This window comes from Bicyclus anynana, chromosome 12, assembly GCF_947172395.1.
Source record: "Bicyclus anynana chromosome 12, ilBicAnyn1.1, whole genome shotgun sequence".
Classification (NCBI taxonomy): domain Eukaryota; kingdom Metazoa; phylum Arthropoda; class Insecta; order Lepidoptera; family Nymphalidae; genus Bicyclus; species Bicyclus anynana.
Genome location: NC_069094.1, coordinates 3,740,946 through 3,764,532, shown reverse-complemented (window position 1 = coordinate 3,764,532; position 23,587 = coordinate 3,740,946). Strand labels below are relative to the sequence as shown.

The 23,587-nt window shown below is 35.9% G+C and overlaps 1 protein-coding gene across 2 annotated transcripts in view; it reads left to right on the top strand.

The window, feature by feature from the left end:
- Window positions 1-364: 364 nt before the first annotated feature.
- The window catches only part of LOC112043479 (tachykinin-like peptides receptor 99D), a 109,032-nt gene continuing 85,809 nt past the window's right edge, over window positions 365-23,587 (top strand). For both annotated transcript variants that reach the window (XM_024078899.2, XM_052884731.1), the window contains exon 1: window positions 365-817. The gene's annotated coding sequence lies outside the window, so the exon portion shown is untranslated. The remainder of the gene's footprint in view (window positions 818-23,587) is intronic.

Below are 23,587 nucleotides of genomic sequence, written 5' to 3'. Positions count from 1 at the left end.
CACTTCAGCCACGAATTATATTATATTATACATATTTATTATTTAAATAATTTAACTGAATAAACTCAAAAAATAAAATAGTGAATACATATCTTGAAAAGACTACATAATATCTTGATTATATTTTACTAAACTTCACTGAAGGGGCTACATATAAAAGATACTAGCGCTATTATCTCTATATATTGCATTTTATTATTAGGTATTGTTATTTAGGCATCGAAATTAATTTAATTTCATCTAAATAATCATCATACAACTAACTAATGAAAATATAAAAAAGTTACCCAAATATGCGCGTTGAACTTGGTCATGAGCAAGGTTCGCGCGAATCCTTGGTTTGCACTCAAATCGCGATGGGAGACCGGCGGGTCAACAGTGTCACTCCGGCTGTACGCTTACTAACATCGCCCCGACGCGTTCTCTGGCTCCACAGTTGAACCTTTGCCGCGAAAAATAAATTACGGCATAACTAACAGCTAAAATAATTTCACACATCATAAATATTTAAAATAACAGGACGTTAAAGCCGATATTTTATAAAAAAAAACTTGATTATTTCAATAATATGATTTAAAAATAGAACATGATAAGGTTTTGTATTATAAAGTGATAATTGTGGTTTTGTTTGCGTTATTGTATAGTGAAAATTGTGTTCTAAATGTTTAAATGCTTTTGATTAGTAATAAAAACTTTGGAAGAAATTAAAATGAGTTAGAGTAAAACTTTTGTGGAAGAATAAACTTTACTAATAAGATAAACTAAGATGGTGCCATTTTGACTGCAGTTTTACAGTTAGTTACTCGAGTGCCGCAAGGTAAGTTCAGAGTACAGTTAAAATATTGAAACGATCGCGGCAGCCGTGAAAGGGTCGCTTTATGACTTCTTGAGATGTGATTTTCAGTTTAGTGCTCACCCAAAAGTTTCTTTATAATGTCACGATTTACGATTGAATTAAATTTTAGAACTGTTTTCATTAGTAATATAATTTCGTAATTACTTTCAATAAGTACTAACTAAATTAAAAAAGTTGATAAAAAATAAGTTAATTTAGAGAAATTAAAAAAATTGTTTTTAGCTCTGACAATTATGCTCCATTAGGTATGTATGTATGTTATATTTTAGGTATGCATCTTTTTATATACTATACAATTGTATGTAAAAAGATCACTATCTTAGAAGATATGATTAAAAATTGGAAAATGCTGGGTATGTTCCACGATTAAAAAATTTAATACGATGTTAGTGAAAAGGCAAGGCATATTGAGGGTGCATAAAATGAGAAAATATGTAAATTCGTTGATTCCGTGTAAGAATTATAGGTCTGACGAAACCTTCGCCCTTATAAGTACTTATTATAAAACCTGACAGTTTGTTAGGTTTAAAGATATTTATTCCCATAAAGACTTAATAGCTAACATGTCTCTAACATTCTTAACATGTATTAACACTAATTGATGCCCCGCGGTTTTACCCGCGATCATAAACATATAGCCTATGACACTCACAAATAACGTGGCTTTCCAGCGGTAAAATAATAGTATAAAATTGCTTTATTATATCCAGGGATTACCAGAAATATCACAAACATTACCTCTTTGTAATAGTAGTTTAGATAAATGATTTAGCCTTCATATTTTTATTTTTCACAATAAAGCCTCAAAAGCTCAACGGTTAGAGCGGTTGGATTCATCACAGAGAGGTGCTGGTTCAATCCTCACCCCGTCGGCCTATTGTCATACCCACTCCTAGCAGTCTTTCCTGACTAGTTGGAGGGGAATGGGAATATTGGTCATATATTATAAAAAGTATGGCAAATATTCTTTATAAAAAAACAAAGCATTCGTTAATTCGTAATAATTGCAACTTATGTGAATAACTTATTATTATATATTCTGCTAGTTTTGTTTTGAATGCATTAAGTGAGTTTACATTTTTATTAGTATGGGTAGATACTTTGTTATAAAATTATTATTATTATCCCCTGCTCCCTTAGGGCTATTATAATATTTTGTGCTAAGGGTATAGAAATAATCGTATTCGTAGGCAACTATAGAGTTTTGATCATTGTGGCTTAAAAAGATAGCCTGCTATCTTCTTTAACGCTTAACGCTTTATTTAGACTATGGTTTTCAACTTTGCTACCTGTAGCAAAGTTGAAAACCATGGTCTGAATAAAGCGTTAGGAGTTATCAACTCATATTCGGCCCACTGCTGAGCTCGAGTCTCCTCTCAGAATGAGAGGGATAAATAACATCGTATGTGCTACCTTCTGATCAGTATAAAGGCGGTACCAAGTTAGTGCTGTATTAGTAAAGCGTATTTTTTTTATATTTTCTTCACGGTCCTATGAGAAATTATGTCTTCATGCCCCGGGCACTTTACATCATTATCCTTCAAACACTCGAGGTTTATATCTTTAATACTTATCAAATATAATATAGCGATAGAATGATAAAAGATAACAACAAAAACATTAGATATGTTTTGTTGTTAAACACTTAATATTTCAATAACTCAAATACTTTCAAACATAAAACCTACAGTTTTTAAAGTCGGTTGAAAATTATAATATGTGTAACGAATGATGAAATTCAATAATTGTGGTTATTTGAATAAACTAAATTTGGTTTCGCTAATTAGGTACGTACCTAATTTTAATATTTAATAATATTAGGATAATATAATGTAATTGATTTTCTTTTCAATGTAGTTTTTGCCACATCATTATTGGTTTAATAAATGGTTGACTGACTAATAATCTTAACACATTTAGATATATATTTTTTTTCGTTTATATACACTACAGGACACCTGCGACTTCGTCCGCTATTAGATCTTCTTATTACGGCCCTGTCGCAAAATTCGTTCTTAAGGGAACTTATTAACTATAATTTACCTTCCTGCCAAATTTAATCTACGCAGACACGTAATGTCAGCCACTAACGATCAAGTAATCCCACATGCCTGCAGCGTCAATGGCTTAACAGCCGATAAAATTGATCGTCCTATAAAACTGATCATGTGTTGGTCGCGATCTACATGATGTCATGCAGGCATTACACATACATATGGATGGATTAACACATAAGCTACTTTTTATTCCGGAAACTCCACAGATCCCGCGGGATATGTGGGGAACAAATTCGCGTGCAGGCTTCCACATAAGGTCAGCATTTCTCAGTAACTTTTCACTGTGACATCATTTATTTCGCTTGGTACTTTACACTAACAAACTACAGTAGAACCCGCTTCAAACGATCACGCATATAACGATTTCTCGCTTAATACGTCATTTTACGCCAGTCCCTACAACTTGAGACATGTTTTCATACATTCCCTAACGCTTAATACGATTCGTCATCCCGTTTAATACGCCTACATGTCACATGCTAAATGCGACAAATAAATTACAACAGACAGATCTGGACATCATAAAGGTCATTAAACAAGGTTGCAGGACAAGACTAATTATAATACTAATTATAATAATACATGATATCTTATAGAACTGAAAGACCCTGACAGCAAAAGATCCTTGACATGATGTTGTACTAAGCTGAAAATTTTAAAGACGCACTTCGATAGTAAAATTTAATTGAAAATTTCGTAATTGCTAATGCATCTAAATTTTTTTGTCATACCAGAAAAAGTGATTACTTTAAATAGCACAATTAGGTAGTATTTACACCAAATACACTATTTTTATATGTATGTGTACATTAATCGTTATATATTTCACTATCCTCCACCCATATCCCGTATAATATGCTTTCCCGTGTAAGATGCGTTTTTAGTTAGGTTCCTGCGAAATCGTATTAAACGGGTTCTAATGTATGTCCTTGTGTAGAGGTGCCAAGTAAATATAATTTACATGTAACTCCAGCGATAATGCATTATTATTTTACGTGCTATGAAGCTGATCTAATGCTGAAGAAGATAGGTGGCTCTTGAACAACACAAAACAGATTACTTGGGATATGCGTTGTTTTATACACTTGGGAACAAAGAAATCAAGTTGTCTGACTCATAGTAAACTGGTACAAAATAAATATCTGGAAAACAAGCTTTTTGCATTAATCAATTAATACTCTAAAAGAGAATTTATTAAAAAATATAATACGACGACTATGCAGCGTGGCTGCGACTTAATTTGTTTATTCCTAAGCGTACCTTGATGTGAAAGTCCATCATATAATGCGAGCCACAAACGGTCAATTATTCTCACGTTTCTGTAGCACCTACTACTATAATTGATCGTGTGTTGGTCACGGCGTACATGACTTGTATAGTATGCCGCGTAGGTACTGCCGTTTGCTTTTCAGAAACGTGAGAATAATTGACCGTCAATGGCGACCTTAACATTCAAAGGGAATCTATAAATAAAATTATTTCGTAATTTGATTATACCTATTATAGGTTAAAAACTGTAGAGCACGAAGCCGCTTGGGTCAGTCCAATGTCAGTTGATTATTGGAGGGATACGCCATCTGCTTTATTTCACACAAATTGTCAGACTTTGTTATGTCAGATGTTGACGAAATCTGTATGTATACCTACGGAGAACAAAAATTTTTTTATTTCAACGACATGTCGATGTAATGTCGTGATATTGTCTATCAATAGGGTAGTTGACTCATATCAAATTTAATATAAACAATAATAATTTCGTGTAGTACATGGAGTAAGGGTCCGAAATATATCGATATCAATTAATAAAAGTTAAGGATTTCTTATAAAACTTAATTTAAAAATCTTAAAGTATTTTTTTAAATTTTCCATGATCCAAAATGTCAATACCGCTGTCGTCCATTTTGTGACGTCTCAATATTACTCGATGTACTAAATGTCAAAATAAATGTTAACTTATATTCATGTCAAACGCTCCGTTTGTACAGGATTTGCTAACGTGGCGTCATAAAACAGTTGAAATATATAGACCATCGTCCATTATGGCCGACAGGCGTTTGTCAAAAAAATATTTAAAAATTAAAATTTCACGATAATGAACAATTTAAGACATTTAAAAAAATGTGACGACAGACAACTAGCCTATTCATAATGTAGACTGACTCTTATTTTATCAGAGCTCCCATGATGATTGATGATTCCTCGACTCTATCATTGAAGCTTCACTATACATATAGTGCTCATTGGTCCCGTGGTAAGCTGGTTCAGCTACGGTCAATGAGGTCCAGGGTTCGAATCCCGGGTCAGGCCAACAAAAACAAATTGGGATTTTTCTTACAAGGAAAATCTTAATAGCAGCCTGGAGTTGGGAAGTTGGCGGTGTTAGTACACCCCCGTGCCTCGGAGAGCACGTAAAGCCGTCGGTCCTGCGCCTGATCTCTCACCGGTCGTGTCGGTCTGCCGTCCCATTGGATTTCGAGAGTGAGGGAAGAGAGAGTGCACCTGTGCTTGCGCATACACTTGTGCACTATAATATCTCCTGCGTACATGGTTAATCTCACCATGAGATTAGCCGCCGTGACCGAAAAAATCGGTCGGGAGCATATTATTATTATTATTATACATATAGTATTGTGAAGCTTCAATGATAGAGTTATATTGAATAAGTCACATAAGTATTTTCAAACATAAAACCTGCACTATGTAAAGTCGGTTTAAAATAATAATATGAGTGACAAAACATGAAATTTAATAATTGCGGTTGTTAGATTAAACTAAATTTGGTTTTGCTAATTAAGTAGTAATCAGCAATGCAAATTTTAATATTTAATTATATTTGGATAATATATCACCACATGCAAGTATATTATTTCAGTAAAATTATACGTCAGGGAATGGTTCTAATTTCTTTCAAGATTTAACCCTCACCAACTATCAGTTTAAATAAAAGCTTTAAAAAAAGTATTAAAAGGACGAAAGTTAGTGTAAGTAAATGTAGCGTTTAAAAAAACAATATTCCAGTTTTCAATAAAAAATAATGTGCAGTATGCGCGGCTGTAACAATTATACAAGTGTAATTGTGCTTACAATTTTATGGTTAGAGCCGGTTGGGTTTTGTCTAAAGCTATACAGGCGAAAATATTATAATAACACACGCTATATTATTTATTTATTTATTTATTTGTAACTAACAGCGTTTTAACAAAATATGTACAAGAAATATAAAATAAACAATAATAAGGCCACATACAGTTACAAAGAAAGTTGGTTGCAATATTAAGTATAACAAGTGAAAATGAAAAATAATTTTTAAAAGAAATGATTGTGAATAGAAAAATATTATTAAGTTAATCACATATAAGAAAAATAGTACAAAATTTATTTAAAAATTCGCAAGTTGAATATAAGTGTATGAGCGTAAAAGTGTGTGTAAGTCGATGTGTGCGTGTGTGTGCGTGTGTCTAAGAGCATGAGAAAGAGAATGGACGTGTGTGTAGGTGTGAGAATTGGTGCATAAATCGATTAAGTTTATTGAGTTTGGTATGTGTTTTTCTGATAGCGTTTGTTAATTGAGGTGTTATTGTCTTCGGTGTAAAGGTGTTATATAATTGTCGTCGTCGTCATCAACCCATATTCACTGCTGAGCTCGAGTCTCCTCTCAGAATGAGAGGGGTAAGGCCAATAGTCCACCACGCTGGCCCAATTGGATTGGCAGACTTCATACACGCAGAGAATTAAGATGATTCTCTGGTATGTAGGTTTCCTCACGATGTTTTTCTTCACCGATTGAGACACGTGATATTTAATTTCTTAAAATACACACAATTGTAAAGTTGGAGGTGCATGCCCCGGACTGGATTCGAACCCACACCCTTCGGAATCGGAGGCAGAGGTCATATCCACAGGGCTATCACGGCTCTATATTATATATAATATTATTATATTATATATAACAGGTTATATAATATTATTATATTATAGTGCGTGTAGGATAGTTAAATTAGCACAGCATAATTAATTTGCGAGGAATACGTCACTTTTCCATAATTTTCGTCCTTTTAGTGCGTTCTCAATCTAACAGAAAAACGTTTGCCTGTTTACAGCAAAACAAATACCTTTAAACAAACAACTTTTGCATACATCTTATTATAAACTAGCGGACGCCCGCGACTCAGTCCGCATTTGGACAACCTTAATCCGGCCATCTTAGCGGACGTCTACTAATAAACTACCTCTCTACCAAATTTCAACTTTGTACGTCATGCGGTTTTTGATATATCGTGAAGAGGCCATTCGCTTTTATATATACAGGATGCTCGGGAGTATTTCCCATAACTTCAAGGCGTTGACGAGACCACATATAGACTTATAGGAATCAAACTGCATGACTAATAGTTAACTAACTAAAAAAAGTGTTTTCTTTTTCATACAAAGTATAAAATAATTCCAACTATCCATCTAACACACGTCTTTAGCTACTTCGTGATATTAATCAATGAATAAGTTTGGCTACGTTATTGTAATAAGGATGCGTTAAACAGACATATTTAGAATTTTTTTTTACTCCGGAAATAATCATTTTAGAGCATAATTATGTTCTTTGAATATTATATTTCCAATTATTTTTTGTTTAGGACAGAATATAATCATTTAGTTATGGAAAATATTGGATAGAAGCAGGCGTTACTTTGCGGAAGTTCATCCTGATTATATAATGATTTATTTATTTTGCTATCATCCGCGAAAAGTCGACGAACCCATGCGACAACGTCACCCAGGTCCGACAAAATACTCCAGACGTACGTTTCACCCCGAAACCGGAGCATCCTCAGGAGATGTTGACTCTACAACGTGCTACTCTACTTTGCAATTGCACGTTGTAGAGTCAATATCTCCTGAGGATACTCCGGTTTCGGTTCCGGTTTCATTATGGAAAATACTCCCCAGCACCCTGAATAAACTGATCTGAATCTCAGAAACGACTTCAACGATTTTCATTTAGTAGCTATGCAGAGGGTTTCAGGGGCGATAAATCGATCTTGCTATGTTTCATTTAAAGATAACGAACCAAAAAAAATACTGAGCAAGTTCTATAAGATTATAAAGAGTTTATAGAGGAGTAGGTACATTTTTTTTTAAATAAATAAATATACTTAAACAATAAATCACTATCTAGCCCCAAAGTAAGCATACAGAGTAGCTTGTGTTATGGGTGCTAAGATAGTTGATATTATAATATTAATATACAATTATATACTACATATAAATACTTATATAATGTATAAATACACACAGACACTGGAAAACACCCATGTTCATCACACAAATATTTTCTAGTTGTGGGAATCGAACCCACGGTCGTGGATGCAGAAAACAGGGTCACTACCCACTGCGCCACGCGGCGATTATAAAGAGTTTATAGAGGAGTAGATATATTAAAAACCAGTCATACATACAACGTGCGTGGCCGTGTGCAACAACTAGTTTTGTACTAGAAAAAGGACCAAGAAAAAAGAAGTTGACAAGTAAATAAAATGCTTCCCGATGTTCTCATCCAACTTGTTGGTCCCAATTCTTCGAGAATTGTCAGCGCATTTGTCGCGAAATGAATGCTGCACTGAAGTTGTAACTCGAGAGAGGAAAAGCTTTCAATATTACGAAAATCTCCGTTTAATGCTTTCAACAATTCGGCGACGTAGAAAACGTTGAGAGAAAGTTTGTTTGTGCCATGTTTTTCATTAAAGGTATGATGAAAGTGATATGTATCGATTTGTTATTTTAACTACACAGGTACGTAATGTTACAAAAAATTCAAGGATTATTCTCATTGATGAATATCAGTAAAAGCTATTGTAGAAAATTTGTCAGAAGGAAAATATCTCAGTTATATTAATTTTATATACATATGTATAGATATCATGACGTGATTGACTTAATTCTGTTCTGATGCGTCACGACACGACACGTCAGACAAATTGATTTCCGGCTTTTCGGCTTTATTCATAATCTCAGTGCTGAAAATATGAAGTCTATAAAGCTGAATTTTGAAATATATTGGCTCTCGGTATAAGGATATTTAGTGGTGCCTGAAAACTCTAACAGATGGCGTTACAAGTACGTTTTAAACCCATGAAAATTGTTATTTGGCTAAGACCATGCGACTTGGCGTGCATGAGGTTGTCGGTCAGGGTATGCACTAGTAAGAAAAACTAACCAAGCTAGAAAAATCTGAATTTAATAAATATTAAGAAAAACATTTCTTAGGGTATGCAAAACATTTATGCATGTATGAGGTGCCTGGGACAGCCATGGAGCATGGGCTGTCAAAATTTCAGCCTTCATAAAATGAAGTTTGTCTGGCTATCGCAGGCACTCGTTCTATATTCGAGTACGATATCACAAACAAAACGAACGAAGCAAAATCCGATTTTTCCTACTATTTAAAAGCCTTTATGAATAGACTACAGATTTCATTAAGTTCTTTTGAAGCCTTTAAAAACACTAATGCGGAAAAGGTAACAGTTTCCCAGTACATTTATAAAAAACCGACGCAATTTACGTACTTGTTGTAAGTTTACCAATATCTCCATTTCCATACTGATCGGTAAAAACTCTGATAATAGTGGATAATTAGGTTAGTGGGCGGGGATCGAACCACGAGCTCTCGGTGATGAGTCCGGCCCCTTTACCATCGAGGTATTCAGGAGTTATCAAAACAGGGCTTTTAGCCATGTGGCACGTCGATTCTCTTTCTACAAACGCTAACGCTACGAAAATTGAAAAAATGTATGGGTGTGACAGATCCGATTATCCGATCACGTGACCTGTCGATAGCAAACGTCATTCTCATACATTTTTAATTTTCGAAGCGTTTGCAAATGTAGAAAGAGAATCGACGTGCCGCATGGCTACAAACCCAGGATCTATGTTCAGATGTCATGCTGTATTTGAAGTTCCTAAAACGTTACACACAACGTTGTTAGTTTTAGCTTACTGCTACACCCAGAGGCAAACCATATTCTGGGAATAGAAGAATTAAAAACTATAATCAGTGTTGTGATTATAGTTCGTAGCTTCAAGTATCAAAGAGGTAAAGTTTGTGGTGATGTGGGCGAGAATCTTTGCATCTACTAAACTGATTATGAAAATTCTTTTACCACTTGAAAGCCACGTTATTTGTGAGTGTCATAGGCTATATTTTATCCCCGTATTCTCACGGGAACGGGAACTACGCAAGTGAAAACCGCGGGGCGTCGATCGGTACGTGTATACTTTATAACAGATAAACCAATACATTTAGTATTTTTGTATTACGACGAAAGTTCGTGTTGGAAAAATTTATTTTTTGGACTGTCAGAAAAATTTAATTTCAACGTCGAAAATTAAAAAGTTTATCACTTTGCAAACTGACGACCTTTGCAGCTGCCTCTGCGAGGTATTTGATCGTACTTGCAACATTTTCTAAAATTAAAACGCCGCGAGATGAATATTGCAATGAAAACTACTCTGAATAAAAGAGTACCGATTTTATGAAGGCCAGCTTTTAAAGCTTTCAGGAAATCTGCGGCGGGGAAAAGTTTTAGTGAAACTTGTTCATATTACGATTTTTTTTCCAACATTTCCCCTCGAGGTTTATACCAAGGGGCGACATATTAAAAACTTGAAAATGAAATTATCCCACAATGTAGAACAGTGTTTGGGATTACGGACGATTAAAATGAAACTCTTCTTTATCTAACTTTTGTGACATAGAGACTTTTTTATTCATAATAGACTTGCGCTTGACTACAATCATGCCTGGTGGAAAGCAATGATGAGGTCTAGGTTGGAGTGCGCTTGCCTAGAAAATGCCTATTCACTCTTGTCTTGAAGGTGCACAAATCACAAGTGTTAGGAAACACAGAAACCGGAAGGGCATTCAAATAATGTTAAAACTACATCATATCATCTGAGGGCAAAGACGTACCGCCAAGCGCTCCGTTACGTTACCGTGTAGAAACCGAAAAAGTCTGTGGATTTTCATCCTCTTCCTAACAAGTTAGCCCGCTTCCGTCTGCATCAACACTTACCATCAGGTGCGATTGTAGTCAAGGGATAACTTGTAAAGAATAAAAAAATCTTACATATAAGTTTTTTTTTAATTTAAAATATAGTTCGTATTTTAGTTTGGCAACAACCCTTCGATAAATCCGCTAAAGATTGTTTGGAAACTTTTAGGGCGACTTTTAGCAAAAAGTTGCCACGTAGCAAAGGGTCTGGCGATTAGATACACGGGTCTGTAGCCATGTGGCTCGTCGATTCTCTTTCTACAAACGTTAACACACATACACACATGTACTTACCCTGTAGGTATCTTAAATACGTAAGCATTGGTGATGAATTAAAACCTCTGTGCCATCAAACTCCTTTCAACCATGTTTTGAACACACTCGTATGGAGTGCCTATTGTATTTACTTTACGCAACACAAAATCGTTTTCACGATAATCCAAACATAAGTTAATTTGGCGCACAATTTCCGTACGGCCATAAATTAGGCTTTGACGTTTGTTTATCACACGTATGTGATCGTTAATAGTGTTCACGCTTAACTGTTTCGCGAAAACTCGTAAATATTAAACTTATAACCTTCATCTGATCAATGTTTATTGTTAGACTGACAACAACATATTACATGCATGATACATTTTTAGAATACGATATTTATCATGTAATCAGTCTTGTTTGCCCTCGAATATGTATTCTCACACTTTTTATTCTACGAATTTTTGTTTTATAAACAAAATATTCGCCGTACTTTTTTTTTTCTTTAAAGTTATCCCTTGACTACAATCTCACCTAACGTAAGTGATGCTGTAATCTAAGATGGAAGCAGGCTAACTTGATAGGAGGTGGATGAAAATCCACACTCCTTTTTCGGTTTCTACACGACATCGTACCGGAACGCTAAATCGCTTGGCGGTACGTCTTTGTCGGTAGGGTGGTAACTAGCCACGACCAAAGCCTCCCACCAGCTAGACCTGGACCAATTAAGAAAAACTCAATCAGCCCAGCCGGGGATCGAACCCAGGACCTCCGTCATTAAATCCACCGCGCATCCCACTGCGCCACGGAGGCCGTCAAAAAATCTTATCTTTTAAATATGACCATTATTGATTATTCCTGTACTAAGAAAAGGCACGTACGATAATAATCCAACCCGAGGGGATCAAACTCTCCAACTCAGCAAAGTCTCATCATCATCATCATCATCATATCAGCCGATGGACGTCCACTGCAGAACACAGAACTGCCTTTTGTAGGGACTTCCAAACATCACGATCCTGAGCCGCCGGCGAATAAGGTCTGCTTCTATTTAATGTAAAGTAGATTCATAATTAGCTATTTATTATTTAATTTCCTGCCGCACTTCGTTTGTGGTTTTCAGGGGGCTAATCTCAGAAATTACTGTACGGAAACTCATATACTTTACAACCACATAAATAGGGATTATCTGGGAAGGTTAAAGATTGTAATTTATTCATATTATCAAAGAAAGCCGCAGAGTTTCTCCAGTACTTTATAAAACGGAGAAGATTTTCATTTTGATAACAAAATTTTGATATGTAGAAAGTGCTTTATAACAGAGCAGGCAAAGTATAAATAAAATTTTTATAACCTATTTACCTACAAGAAGGCGAATAAAGACCGATCATCGATTACTGTTTCTGGGGCGCCATCAACAGATGTTGTAAAGTTTTAAAACAGGTCATCGAAATTTTCGTTCTTTATCTAAAGAATTTTAATATCTCATAACATGCTCGCATATTGCTTGAGATAATATTATATTGTTGGAAATAGTAGTCTGAGATGGATATGACGTCGTTCGATCTCGTATTAGCTCAGACTGACGCTAGGTGGCACGACTTGTTTCCGTAAAGAGTAGGGAGTTAGAGAGGGGTAGAAATCGGTTGACGGGAACGACTTGTGATATAAGGCGCTCGTCGTACGGTCGACTTCAGTATGCTCGTGGCGTTCGAGCCGTCCACATTTCTTATTGTTTTATTCTTTATGTGTTACTTGGGATAGGCGGGAGAGTGACTTGAGTGGAAAAGGGGAGTGCTAGTTAACTGTCAAAGGATCCCTACATACAACGATCACAAGTTCGTGACTACACTCAAGGTTATTGTATGCCATTCTAGAGACTGATTTTGGTTACAGTTTGATTTGTTAATTAAGTTGTCCTGATATTGTGAAAAATTGGACATTGGTTTTCTTATTTTTGTAATCCACTTCTGAGTCTGCTAAAAATATATTCTCCTCACAGCATGTCATTCCTTAGTTATCTCCTTTAGAGTAGTTTATAAGAGGTACAGAACAAGTTTTTAACTTGCCTCAAATACCTATCCAATAATGTTCGCCAACTCTCGGATTACTATTTCCATAAGTCTATTTAATGATTTCCAATAATTGCATATAAAAGACCGACTCCAACAAAAGTAGTGGAGATTGGCTACTTACATCGCTTTTATTTGGTTCTCGCTGCAAGTATACGTATACTTCCACATACAATAACAGATTCTTGTTTTCCGATTTTCATGCATATTTTCCCGAGATTATCTCGGAAACCGACTCATTGCGTAAGCCCCACATTTTCTTATTGAAGCTCAAGTGAGAGAGGAAAATATGTTCTTTTGTTAAAAAATGTATTTCTAGGGTATTGGATTAGATGTTAATTAGACGTAAATAGATATTTACGAGCAGTGATAGCCCAGTGGATATGACCTCTGCCTCCGATTCCGGAGGGTGTGGGTTCGAATCCGGTCCGGGGCATGCACCTCCAACTTTTCAGTTGTGTGCATTTTAAGAAATATAATATCACGTGTCTCAATCGGTGAAGGAAAACATCGTGAGGAAACCTGCATACCAGAGAATTATCTTCATTTTCTGCGTGTGTGAAGTCTGTCAATCCGCATTGGGCCAGCGTAGTGGACTATTGGCCTAACCCCTCTCATTCTGAGAGGAGACTCGAGCTCAGCAGTGAGCCGAATATGGGTTGATGACGAAAGAGATACTTGCTCGTCACGCTAAAAAAGTTGAACTAAATCAGAAAGTGATTAAATATCACGTGTCTCAAACGGTGAAGTAATTTTTTTAATGATTCGGCTGATGACTTCTGTCATTTCAGTATTATTTTATTTAGCGATCATGTACTTAGAATACATGAGTTGACTTAATGTTGCTAGTCTAAATGTTACATGATGACTTGTCAGAGTATTACTAATCTATACTCATAATCGTTAGCTTTTAGCGATGTCTGTTCTGTGCTCATAATAATACAACAATATATTTTGGATAAACTAAAAAAAATAAATAAAAATATAAATTGAAAAATTAATCGGCCTTTAATGACTTTGTCCCACATCTGTGGCAATGTATCTACATATATTTTATACGAAAACGCACATTATCCAATTTTTTATTGTATATCTACCCATAGAACATAGTGAACGCAAACTAACTTACAAAATAAAAATAATCATTTAAATCTATACTAATATTATAAAGCTGAAGAGTTTGTTTGTTTGATTGAACACGCTAATCTCAGGATCTACTGGTCCGATTTGAAAAATTCTTTCAGTGTTAGATAGCGCATATATCGAGGAAGGCTATAGGCTATATATTGTCCCCGTATTCCTGCGGGAACGAGAACCAGGCGAGTAAAACCGCATGGCGTCAGCTAGTTTATTATAAGACACCAAACACCGTTTGAGATTTCCATTTCATCAAAAATGTACAACTAAACAGTTTTCTCGATCTCATTCTCAGTGGTAGGTACTCAAACTATCGAGTTTCGTTTATTTCATAAAATGTATTTATTATTTATCAGAGATAAGTGAAATGCGATCTTCTTCTCTGACGATGATGTAATGAAAATCCCTATTCTTCCATTATTAGGACATTTTCGTGCCTAGTGACACGGATCTTTGCTATGCTTTCACTTAACGCCAAGAGAATTGTTTCCAAAATGTTTTCTTGGAATTGGTGTCAGCTTCAAATTGGATTTTTGCTGTCTTCTCGTTTGTCAATTAATAAGGTCAGGGTGCACGGTGTAGCTTGAAAACAATCTCTTGCATGCTTACTATGAGTCTGGAGTCTAGATATCTAATCGTGTAAGGAGATTGGAATGTTTATGCTTTTATTGATTTAGATAATTTTCGGAAGTATATATCAATGTACGTTACTTGCTAATATATTAAGAAAAAAAGAAAAATGCGTTTATTTTGAATTTATGCCATACATCACAATATCTCCAGTACACCAGGTTATCCAGGACAATACCCTGCGACGTGGCAGTACGTGGCATAACCCAGAAAATGGCCCCAGCTCAACATACCACCTACTATACTAATATATATAAAAAAATTACAAGAATACAATTTTTTTTATTTGCAAAATATATCAATAAAACACGTATTTTCTACCCCCCATCTTTGCCGAATATCGCAGACTTTCAGCGCCACACAGCACTTAAGTAAACATTTCTTGAAAAATATCTATTAGTTTCATTGTTGCCCTAACCCTGTTAATAATAATAATAATAATAATAATTTATTTATTTCAAGCTTCAATAGGCTCATAATTGTGTTAGTAAAAATAGAATGTGTTAGTAACTTATAAACTATAGCAAACTTATTCTATTAAATATATCGTACTAGTAATATGTGTGTCACTGCCGCTCCAATCCATTTGACATGGAACAGCAGTGATTCACATATTTACAGTCCAACCTGCTCGCAATCATTGCAAGAATGCTGTTGGTGCCGCCCCGCACCCTGCGGGGCTTAATGAGTTCTCAGGGTAGGTAGTGGATATTTGCATCTATGAACTGCACGCCGCTGATTAAAATACATAGAATGCAATACCAGTTTTCAAAATAAACAAAAGTCTAAATAAAGACATCTAGATTCACCAGATTAGAAAAAGAAATCTCGCACCCAGTTAGAGAGAACTGAGGAGTGTAAAATGAAATGGGTCAGGTAGCTGAGAGCGAAGCCACTTCAGTCCGTCGAGACTTTGAATGTAAAACAAAAGACCATTGCTCCAAGTTTGCTTTATTCCGATTAAGGGGCTACCTTTATAGCGGAATACAAAAATGATAACTTTATACACTTTCGCGTTTAATTGGCCATCGAAGAAACATCTCAAAGTAACTTATGTCACTGTAAAATTGTAAATATCATTAGTTTATAATTTATACCCTATCCCCACCCTACACCTACCCTACCCCTACCCTACACCTACACTACCCCTACCCTATACATATTAAAATTAAAGTCATTACGAATCGTTTGTATACATTTTTTTTTTAGTCTTTTTAAATTTTTCTCGCCATAAAAACCATCCTCGAACTTTTACCAACCCATTTTTTAATTAATATTGTTTCATTTTATTAATATATATTCATTTAGCGTTCCGGTACATTGTCGTGTAGAAACCGAATGGGGTATGGATTTTCATCCTCCCCCTAACAAGTTAGCCCGTTTCCATCTTAGATTGCATCATAACTTACCATCAGTTGATATTGTAGTCTGTCGATACATTGTGAACCGCAACTAACTGCTTACAATTTAACGTGTTATTCGGTAGAATATAGGGGATATTTTTCCTTTTTTATTTGTAAGTTCATAAATACAATTAAACCTAAAAGGCTCTCGTGCGAATGAGGGCTAAGAGACCGAAATAACCTCCAGAGGAGATATGCATTAGGAAGTCCTCCTGAATAAAGTGTGAAAGTTTAGATGCGATACAATTGTTGGTTAGGGTCTAGGGTTGTATAGATATGCAAGGAGTTATAATAGTTGTCCCACTAAGGGCTAACGATTATCATTAGATGTTATCAGCTTACTGATAATAACGCCTAAACCGACCGTCGGCCTAACGAGCACACAGGCGCTAGGGGAAAATGTTGTTTTCATTTGTAATGTTTGTATTTGTTTAGTAGATCTATTTTCAGTTGGTTCTTATTACTTTCTGTAACTGCCTCATTGGTCTCGTGGTTAGCTGGACTGTGAGGTCCAGGGTCAGGTCAACAAAAAAAAAAATAGGTTATTGGGATTTTTACTACGAGAAAATCTTAATATCAGTCTGGAGTTAGGAAGTTGGCGGTGTTAGTACACTCCCGTGCCTCGGAGAGCACGTAAAGCCGTCGGTCCTGCGGATCGGTCCCATCGGATTTCGAGAATGAGGGAAGAGAGAGTGCACCTGTGCTTGCGCACACACTTGTGCATTATAATATCTCCTACGTACATGGTTAATATCAACATGAGATTAGCTACCGTGACCGAAAAGTCGGTCGGGAACATATTATTATTACGTTCTGGTGAAAATTCAAAGAACACCAAGATTACTAGTTTATGTTCATTATTTAGAGGCTTTTGAATAGTTTTACGCAGCTCGATTTCAGATGAAAAAGTGTAAAATTTTATTTGTAACTTGCCAACTCTCACAACGTTGTCCGCATGCCATTCAGTTCGGATAACTTTACGTCCTGGTTCCCAGTTTAGTGATTCGCTAGTAAATAAAGAAAAAAAACAAACACAAAAAAATGTATTCCACATGTGGGACCAACTTCGAAACAGAGTTTGGTCTCACTAAAAAAGAAGTATTAAAATCGTACCACTCAGTAAAAGTTATGCATGTTCATACATAAAAAACTAGAAGACGCCGCGCGGTTTCACCCCCGTGGTTCCCGTTTCCGTAGGAATACGGGGACTTAATATAGCCTGCAACCTTCCTCGATAAATGGGCTATCTAACATTGAGAGAATTTTTCAAATCGGACCTGTAGTTTCTGAGATTAGCGCGTTCAAATAACCAAACAAATGTTAAAAAAGTGGCATTAAAAATTCAGTCTTTATTTATCTCCTTCCTGAACGATTAGCACCGGCTTCGTTGTTTGAAAGTAATTAAACTTTTTTCGCTAACACTGTAAAGTTCAAGACTTGCAGATCGTTAATCTCGAGCTTAAAGCAAAACTTACGGCAGCAAAGCTAATAAGAAGCTGACTGAGTTTGTTCGAGATATTGTGCCAGGTAGGTGTATCTGATTCCACTTAACTATTTGTAATTAAAATACTTTAATTTAATTAGAATCAGTATTACTTGAGCATATTTCTTTAAAGTATATTTGCTATACCTTTTAAACCAATGACCACCTTCCCCTGCGTCTAATTAAGACTGTAAGCATGGGTATGACAATACTCGATCCAAGCTCTTTGGAGCTTGGATCGATATCGTAAATATCGGTCGTGTCATAAGCTTTTGGGGCATTTTTCGACTCAAATAAAAAAAAATAGTTTAAAAACTAAAAACACGCTTGATACCCATATCATGGGGTGCATTTCAAATAGCCTGTCCGCCATCTTGGACGTCCGCCATATTGGTTTTAAATCCCGTAACAATTTTTTTCGCATTCCTGACAGCAACCCCTTTCATTTGATATTCATATCACGGGGGTGGATTTCAAACAGCCTGTCAGCTATCTTGAGGAGGCCGCCATATTTCATGCCGTTTCTTAGCTAGTCATGTATTGTCATCAGACCTCAGAGCGTGTGCAAAATTTCATCCTAATCAAAGACCTGGAAGTGGGTCAAATTAAGATTAAAAGATTTTCTTACATACATAGTTAGTTACAGCGGGCGATGGAACGAGCTATGTTAGGAGTAACTCTGCGTGATCGAATCAGAAATGAGGAGATCCGCAGAAGAACATAAGTCACCAACATAGCTCAACGTGTCGCGAAGCTGAAGTGGCAATGGGTGGGGCACATAGTTCGAAGAGCCGACGGACGTTGGGGTCCCAAGGTGCTGGAATGGCGACCCCGCACTAGGAAGCGCAGTGTTGGTCGACCCCCCACCAGGTGTACTGACGACATCAAGCGAGTCGCAGGTATTCGCTGGATGCAGATGGCTCAGTATCGTGATGTTTGGAAGTCCCTACAAAAGGCCTATGTCCTGCAGTGGACGTCCATCGGCTGACATGATGATGACGACGTTAGTTAGTAACAAGTGAAGTTATATGCGTGTTAAAAAAAGTCGTTTTTAAAAACAAACGCTTGACGAATTTCGCCACCATACGAAATGGCGCTTGGCGCAACTTGTTTATGAATCAAATAAATTGAGGAAATCAAGTTAAACAGTAAACAAATCTAAAATTGGTACAATAACATTCTGAAATTAATGCCAATAGCAGTACCTTTTGATTTTAAACAGAATATTATGTTGTTTGTAAGACACCCAATATTATTATATTGACTGATTATGTAAGTCGATTTCGGATAGAAAACCTGAATAATGTGATATGGATGAAAGTAACTAACCAAACATCGGGCCCGTCACATTTTGATAAGGGTCATTGTACCACGATAACCCAATGTCACGATCTTTTCAGAAGTAGGCTGCCTATACACAAAATATGTTTGAGTTTACTTAGCGAAGTTTGAGTTTAAAATTGAAACTACATTACTATTAATAAATATTCATCATATCAGCCGATGGGCGTCCACTGCAGGACAAAGGCCTTTTATACGAACTTCCAGACATTATGATCCTGAGCCGCTTGCATCCAGCGAATCTCTGCGACTTGAAGTCTTCAGTCCACTTAGTACGGGTTCGACCAACACTGCGGTTTCTAGTTCGGAGTCGCCATTTCAGAATCTTGGGACCCCAACGTTGATCGGCTCGAACTATGTGCCCGGCCCATTGCCACTTCAGCTTTCATTGAGCTAAGTCGGTTAAGTTTTCCTTCAAATTAAGTTAATGCCTCAATATCTCAGTGGTAAAGGGGCCGAACTCATCAGAAAGAGGTGGTGGTTTCTATCCCTGTCCGCTGGACTATTGTTGTACACACTCCTAACACAGGAGTGAGTATTTCACCTCCAACTAGTCTTTTCCGACTACTTGGAGGGGAATGGGAAAATCTGTAGTACTTTAGTGGAGGTTTCCCATGGGATAAGTGACCTCATAAAGACATAACATTTCGGGGTATATGTCTATGGTTGGCGACGAAGCTGCGTGTCTGGTGACTCAGGATCTGATTCTCATGTTATCTGGATGAGAAAATCCTTCATAAAAATACTCTTGAGACATACAAAATACCTAACTCAATAGTTAGACATGGATGACTTTAAAACTTATCTCAAAGATACAGTCATCCTATTACGAGTAGTAGAGTAAAGTTGCTTACTGTATTTATCATATTAAGGGCATGAGCTGACTGACATGAGTTTTTTAGCAGATTTTTAATTAGATTAGGTACTATTTATTTTTACGTAGGTTTATATTTAGGATTTATTTCAATGAAATCGGACGGAAAAAGAATACCTCTTTAATACTATTCCGTCTTTAATACTATAAATAATTAATTGATTTTTTAAATTGTATTGTTTTATTCCATTATTCAACATAAACAAAGGGCCATATTGAACAATAGGGAACGTTGAGTAATTATTCAAATTAATTCTAACAAAATCGTTTAGCCATCACGTATTCACATGTTTTGGGTTTCATTCCACATTTCCACCATTTATTATTTACTAGCGACCCGCCCCTGCTTTGCACGGGTGCTATGTAGATACTAATGTTATGATTAGTCTATATTACATGATATCTTTATGGATAAGGACGAAACGTACGTCCCGGCAGCCGCTTTTTAAATTTCTGATATATTTTCTACTAGTAAACGCCTCGCGGTTTCACTCGTGTGGTTCCTGTTCCCGTAGGAATACGAAGATAAAATATAGCCTATAACCTTCCTCGATAAATGGGCTATCAAACTCTGAAAGATTTTTTTAAATCTGACCAATAGTTCCCGAGATTAGTGCGTTCAAGCAAACAAACAAACAAACTCTGCAGCTTTAATATATTAGTATAGATACTTTACAATTATGTGTTCTTTTATACATATAATTTTTCCTCTTAAATCGATTTATATATTTCTGAAATTTCATTGAAGAGTTTAAAAGATCTCAAGCGAACATACAGCAGAAGCGACTTCGTTTTATATATTGTGTAATGATGATGAAATGATTTTAATGTAAAAGTCTGTAAAGTTAACAAGTCCCGTTTTCGTGGGAATACGGGGATAAAATTTTGACGGCCGCCGTGGCATGCGCGGTGGGTTTTCAAGACAGAGGTCCTGGGTTCGATCCCCGGCTGAGCTGAGTGAGGTTTCCTAATTGGTCCAGGTCTGGCTTGTGGTGGGCTTCGACTATGGTTAGTTACTAGTCCGCCGTCTACTAGCCACGACCGAAGCCTCACACCAGCCAGACCTGTATCGGCCCAGCCGGGGTCGAACCTAGGACTTCAATCATGAAAATCTTCTGCGCTCACCGCTGCGCCAAGGAGGCCGTTTAATTAAGGCAACAAATATAATCTTTGACTAATGAATTTTTCGTAGAAAAGACAAAGATGGTGTGTTTAGATATAAGATACATTCAAAATTCTTCGTAATTAAGTTCTTCGTTTTAATTATAATTTGGAAAAGCCGCAACAAAATTGAGATTAGAGGTCTTTATTGCTTTCTTTAATCTGGAGACTGGAAAAGCATCTGAATTAATAAATTAAGCTTTTAAAATATTTAGATTTTCATTTAGAAGACGTTTTTTTTTATATAACAATGTCCGTGCAATGGAATTTAGATCGCAGCGGTGAGTATCATGATGATAATACAATACAATAAACACCACAATTTTATTGTATTAAATACTAGCTGACGCCGCGCGGTTTCACCCGCGTGGTTCCCGTTCCCGTAGGAATCCGGGGATAATATATAGCCTATAGCCTTCCTCGATAAATGGGCTATCTAACACTGAAAGAAATTTTTAAATCGGACCAGTAGTTCCTGAGATTAGCGTGTTCAATCAAACAAACAAACAAACAAACTCTTCAGCTTTATTATATTAGTATAGATACAGACGGTGCACTTTGTATTGTTCACTCTGTCTGACCCGCTCGACCGACAAGATGACTACATCAGTGCAATAAACTATTAAATATTTATAGTGGGAATGTACTTACTTGAAAGTTGTTTAATATAATCGAAATAACTTTAACATTACACGGAAATAAAGTAATTAGATTGATTGATAGTATAAATAGCTGTAATGTGCGTACAGAGCTCGCACCACGTGTTTTGTAAATCAATTTAATTAACCTATATAAAGTGCAAACCATTATCAAATTTGTTTATAGTTGTTTATGCTTATCATAGAGTACCTACGATATAATATGTGCTTTGGCGTAAGTAATTTGACTTTTTAAAAGTGTATGTAATCGAAGCCTTAAATTATTAAGCTATTGCATAGCTAATCTAAAATTTCCGTAACGAAAATAAACCTAACAGCCAAGCCGTTCATCAAGTTAATACATTTCAACGTTACCATATCGACTCAACTTAGCCATGTGGCACGACGATTCTCTTTCTACAAACGCTAACGCTTCGAAAATTAAAAAATATATGGGAATGACATTTGCTATCGACAGGTCACGTGATCGAGTTGTCAATCAGATCTGTCATTCCCATACATTTTATTAGTTTACGAAGCGTTAGCGTTTGTAGAAAAAGAATCGGCGTGCCACTTGACTACAAGGCTTGAGCAGATTTATTTGATAACTAGCGGACGCCTGCGACTTCATCCGTGTGGAATTTAGTTTTTCACAAATCCCTCGGGAACTGTGGATTTTTTCGGGATAAAAAGTAGCCTATGTGTTAATCCAGAGTAAAATCTATTTCCATTCCAAATTTCAGCCAAATCGCTTCGTAATAGCGGCCTTAAAGAGTTACAAACAAACATACAAACTTTCGCGTTTATAATATTAGTAGAATAGGATTATTTTCATTTAATTTGCGTCGTACACAGTTGTAGTGTTAATCTCATTTAGATGTTATGTAATTTGCATTGATTGAGTGTGTATGTACAATCACTAACAATCAGTCCAATAGTTCAACGAACTATAGACTTATTATTAGTTGTTCAAGTTCTTTTTATAGTGTTTATTGTTGACTAGCTTTGCCACCCGACTTCATGTTCAGATTCAGAAAATAGATTGTTTTGTTTTGATAATAAACCTTATAAATATAATATAATTATGTCTCTTTCATAACGATCAGTAGAGATAAAATAACATCATCATCATACCAACCCGTTGGCTCACTGCTGAGCTCGGGTCTCCTCTCAGAATAAGAGCCTTAGAGGTTTAGGCCAATAGTCCACCATGCTGACCCAATGCCTTCACACACGCAAGTAATTATGTAAATTTTCGGATATGCAGGTTTTCTCACGATGTTTTTTGTTCACCGTTTGAGATACGTGATATTTAATTTCTTATAATGCACATAACTGAAACTCCAAAAGTTATTATTTTTAGTGTGTAAAAAGCATAATAATTATATTTAATTTATTATATATCAGTAAGTTTTCAATCCTTCACATCCGTAATAATAATTAGTTACATACGACGGGTAATAAGTTTGAGTTTTAAAGAATTTCTGTTAGTAGGTACCTTGTACTTTTGAACACGACCTTGACGTTAAAATACAATACAAGTATTAGCATAAGCTAATTCAAATAAAACGAACAAGTTTCACTTATTTTTGGAGAACATTCATTACTACAAGAACTTTAAAAAAAAACACATTA